This window comes from Phaseolus vulgaris, chromosome 7 (genome assembly GCF_051622355.1).
Source record: "Phaseolus vulgaris cultivar YP4 chromosome 7, ASM5162235v1, whole genome shotgun sequence".
NCBI lineage: Eukaryota > Viridiplantae > Streptophyta > Magnoliopsida > Fabales > Fabaceae > Phaseolus > Phaseolus vulgaris.
In genome coordinates, this window is record NC_143504.1 from 27,265,426 (window position 1) to 27,270,757 (window position 5,332).

Below are 5,332 nucleotides of genomic sequence, written 5' to 3' on the forward strand. Positions count from 1 at the left end.
TATTTATTTCAAATTCCCAAGCCTTTTGAAATTCATTTCCAAATTGTGTATAAGTAAGTTCAAAGGGGTTTTTCTTTGAAGACTAAAGGTCTAGTCTTCCACCCCTTTGTTAATTTTTTCATTTCTTAGGTTTTTTCTTCATGTTTAGGCTACTTTTCATTCTGCAGTAGTGTATTAATCTCCCAACAACAACTCAAACCCTTGTCTTATTATTTGCATATTATTGTTATCAGCATATTATTGTTTGTATTTCTTATCTTATGTTTCTTTGGTCCAGCTTGATAATGTTTCCGCTGGGTTAACTGAATGGAAAGGCCTCCTTTGAGACTATTGGACGCGTTTTAAATCATACTGTGAGTGTACTTCTAATGTTCATATTCATCCGGTGTGACATCTGTTTTCGCTCAAGACTTGGAATTTGTTGATCTAAAATTCTAACTTTGTTGTTATGCTGTATTTGGCAATTGTGAATATTTTTCTCCATGCACAGTTTATGTTCACGTTCACAAATTCTGTAATTTTATTTTTGGATCTTTACTCATGAAATGGTTTTTTATGGTTGTAGGTTGAGAAAACGTTAGAAAATAAATTTGGCGATTTTTTATTTGCTTATTTTCCAGATCAGAGTCGGGTTTGTCCAAGGTAAAATATTATATTTTTTGGATGGAATTAGAATTAACTAATAAAATGTTGAATGACATTTTGCAGGTTCTGCTACATAAAGGTTTTCTTATTTTGTTTGGTAGCTTTAAAAATGTTGAGTTTGTCATAGGAGGATATTAGAAAATGTTACTGGATTAAGAGTAGGATACCAATCTCTTATTCGTACCAATCTCCCAACAACAACTCAAACCCTTGTCACAGATTTTGCTCCAACCAAAGAGTGGACCTCATAATAAACCACTTCACCACTCTAGCTCCCACTCCTCAGCAAATGTGAGGAGAACTTGGTCTGCATATTGCGGAACCTACTAGGATGTGTAGCAATTTAAGCTCAAGCTAAACCAAGAGAGCATGAGAGAAAAACCTTGCCTTCCAACAAGGAACCAATATGAAAAAGACACTTTTAGGCTTATATAAGCCTTGCTGCCAGTTCTGAAAAAAGCGTAGGCTTATTGCTCCTGATTCTGCTTAGATTACTCTAAGTCAGAACATCATTCCAGTACAGAGCAAGAAAATTATGCCACCTAGATACCACCTTATACAAGGCTTATTCCTCATGCCTCCAATGTGGTTCTGCTATGCCTCCTAGATGGTTTAGCTGGCAGCACATCAACCTTTGACCACACCTTTTCCACCCTTGGCAGTAAATAAGCAAAAAAAAAAACCCAACTTATACTGCAGTTAAGCATAAGGCTTGCTTAGATTACATTATTTTCACTAATTGGTGGCACGTTGAACCTCTTTTACTAGAATAAGTGGGTCTATAATTTGCTTTATTTTTTGTTTTTTTGTGAATGGTATTAACTGAAATTACATACTATATAGACCTGTAGTTTATGATAATTGTTTGTATAATTGTTTGTTTATATCATAATGGAGAAAAGTAGATTAGGAAGTCATTGATGTCCTGCATATAACTTATATAAGTAATTGATGTTGTCATATAATGCAATAATTTATGAAACTCTTTCTTATTAAGAGATATGTTTATATTGGTTTAAGAGATGCTTTGTTCATAGATATCATTTTTTAACACAATTCATTGTTACACATTACTTGCTAGTTCAGGGTGAAGTAACTTATAATACTCTTTTTTAATACATTAAAGGGCTAAAGGCATCTTTGTGGCAACTTCAATCTTTAGTCTTTAGTTGTCGTTGGTTCAGAACATGGAATGGTTTCATGTAAATCGTAGTTGGATGTACGATAGATGCTATATTGGCAGAGGGGGTTTAAAAGAAAGTTTTGTGAATGGGGTTGAAGAGTTTGTCATTAAAGCTTGTCAACAACAGTCTTATTTGAATGAAAGGGAGCTTAGATGTCCATGCGATAAATGTCAATGTACAAAGATTTTTCCAATTGAAATGGTCAAGCTTCACCTCTATAAAAACGGTTTCATGTATGATTATCATGTTTGGATTCATCAGGGTGAACAAGTGCCACATGTTAATGACAATGACGATCACGTTCGTGTTTCAAGTAGTGATGTACATGTGGATGAAAGTGAACAATTTGTAGCAATGCAAGACATGGTGCACGATGCTCTTGGGCAACATGACACATTTGAACCATCTAATTTTAATAACAGAGAGGAGCCTCCCAATGAAGAAACTCAGAGATTTTATGATCTGTTGTTAGAGGCTAATGAGCCATTGTTTGTAGGGGCTGTAGATTCTAAATTATCAATGTGTATGAAATTGTTAGCTTGCAAGTCTAATTGGAATGTTCCTAACCAATGCTTAGATTTTATCACAACAATGTTGTCGGATGCTACACCAATAAAAGAGGGTTTGCCAAAAAGTTATTATGATGCTAAGAGGTTAGTGTCAATGTTGGGGTTGAAGGCTAAGAGGATAGATTGTTGTGTAAAAGGTTGTATGCTTTTTTATGACAATGAATATGGGAAAAATGATGGACGACTACTACAGTGTAAATTTTGTCATCATGCACGATATCATGACCCAAGAGTTGGAACAAGTAAAAGAAAACCAATTCCTCTGAAAAGAATGTTCTATTTTCCTATAATTCCAAGATTACAAAGATTGTTTGCATCTATGCAAACTTCAGGACAAATGACATGGCACTATGATAATAGAAGACCTTCGGGTGTGCTACGACATCCCTCAGATGGTGAAGCTTGGAAACATTTTGATCAATTACATCCTGAATTTGCCGCTGAGCCACGTAATGTACGACTTGGTTTATGCTCTGATGGATTTAATCCATATATTCAAGCATCAGCAAAACCTTACTCTTGTTGGCCAGTAATTGTCACCCCATATAATCTTCCTCCTGAAATGTGCATGTCTAGACCCTATATGTTTTTGAGTTGTCTCATTCCCGGTCCACATAATCCGAAGGCTCATATCGATGTTTATTTGCAACCACTTATCGATGATCTTAAAAAGTTGTGGAGTGGTGTTGAAACATACGATATTTCAAGGAAGCAAAACTTTATGATAAGAGCAAGTCTAATGTGGACAATTAATGACTTCCCTGCATATGGCATGTTGTCTGGTTGGGGGACTCAAGGTAAATTGGCTTGCCCGTATTGCATGGAGCACACAAAGGCCTTTAGATTAGAACATGGACAAAAAAATAGTTGGTTTGACTCACACCGTAGGTTCTTGCCTAATGATCATACATTTAGGAGGAATAAAAAGGCTTTCAAAAAGGACAAAGTTGAAATGGGTGGACCACCACCTATGTTGACATCTGAAGAGGTTTGGAATATAGTTAGGAATCTACCAACAGTCATAGATGAGCCTCACAGGTCGAAATTACCAGGTTATGGAGAGTGGCATAATTGGACAAAAAGAAGTATCTTTTGGGATCTTCCATATTGGAAAGATAATTTATTGAGGCACAATCTTGATGTTATGCATATAGAGAAAAATTTCTTTGACAATATATTTAACACCGTCATGGATGTAAAAGGTAAAACAAAGGACAATGATAAGGCAAGAAAAGACCTAACATTGCATTGTAGGAGACCTGATTTGGAGTTAAAGTTGCAAGCTAATGGGAAGATTCTAAAACCAAAAGCAAATTACACTTTAACTACAGGGGAATCAAAGTTAGTTTATCAATGGATAAAAGAACTTCGTATGCCTGATGGTTATTCTTCAAATTTGGCAAGATGTGTGGATGTAGACAAGGGGAAGATGCTTGGGATGAAAAGTCATGATTGTCATATATTCATGGAGTGTTTACTTCCTATTGCATTTCATTCATTACCAGTGCATGTTTTGAATCCACTTATTGAAGTTAGCCATTTCTTCAAAGATTTGTGCTAGGCAACAATAAAGGATCATGACTTAGTTAGAATGGAAGAAAATATTTCAATCATTCTTTGCAAGTTGGAGAGAGTATTCCCCCCTGCATTCTTTGATTCAATGGAACACCTTCCAATTCATCTTGCAAATGAAGCAAGACTTGGTGGACCAGTTCAATATAGATGGATGTATCCATTTGAAAGGTATGAAAAATATTATTGTTATTATGTCAAAATAATTCATTTATTTGTCTAAATCCATCTCCAATTTACTTAATTATAGGTTTATGGGTGATTCTAAACGCTCAGTGAAAAATAAGGCTCAAGTTGAAGGATCAATTTCTGCATCTTACTTGCACCGAGAAACAATTCACTTTTGTTCCCACTATTTCAAGAACTTCATGTTGTCACCACGAAATCGTAGAAATGAAATATCTCGTGGAATTGAAAGTTTTCCATCAATGTTATCCATCTTTAACCAGCCTGGTCGTTCTTCAGGAAAAAAGTTAATCCATTGGTTCAACCATAAAGAATGGAACTCTGTCCATGTTCATGTTTTGATCAATTGCAACGAAGTAAAACCATACCTCGAGTGAGTATATCAAATAATTGACTTCAATTTTTGAAAAAATTGATCCTCTAAATAAACCATTCTTGATTGTTTTAATATGTGTCACAGTTCATTCTTGCAATCTAAACAAATAAGCTCATCAAATGCATCAAATGATATACATGCACATTTCCCTGAATGGTTTACGGGTCAGGTATGATCAACTCAATGTGATTAAGTTATGTCTTATTTAACCTAAAAAAATATAGATAAGTCAGTATCTCTTGCCTTTGTAGGTTACAAGTGAGCCTTTAAATGTAAGAAACATACACTTAAGGGAATTATCATATGGCCCTTTCACATGCGCTAATGAATGGCACACTTACTTCGTCAATGGGTACAAATTTCACACTCATGCATGGAGCAAGGGGAAAAAAACAATAAATAGTGGTGTTTATGTAAAGGGGCTCACGGAAGGAGGCCATGATGATTTCTATGGACTCATTGAACACATATATGAGCTAGAGTACAATTCTTCGAGCTCCCCGAAGAAAGTGGTGGTATTTTATTGTCAGTGGTTTGATCCATCACATAGAGGTACAATAGTGGATCCTAAATATGGAATTGTGGACATTCACATCGAGAAAAGGTATTTACCCTTTGATCCATTTATCCTTGCACATAATGTAAGACAAGTATATTATGTCCCCTATCCGACATCAAGAAAGGACAAAAAAAGTTGGTGTGTTGCAATTAAAACAAAGCCTAGAGGTCGCATTGAATCTCTTGATATGGAAGATGATGTTCCTTACCAAATAGATGAAATGTCTCATGTAAATGAAGTA

General features: G+C 35.3%; 1 pseudogene; it reads left to right on the forward strand.

The window, feature by feature from the left end:
* Nucleotides 1–2,348: 2,348 nt before the first annotated feature.
* LOC150025853 (uncharacterized) lies at nucleotides 2,349–4,533 on the forward strand (annotated as a pseudogene).
* Nucleotides 4,534–5,332: the final 799 nt, after the last annotated feature.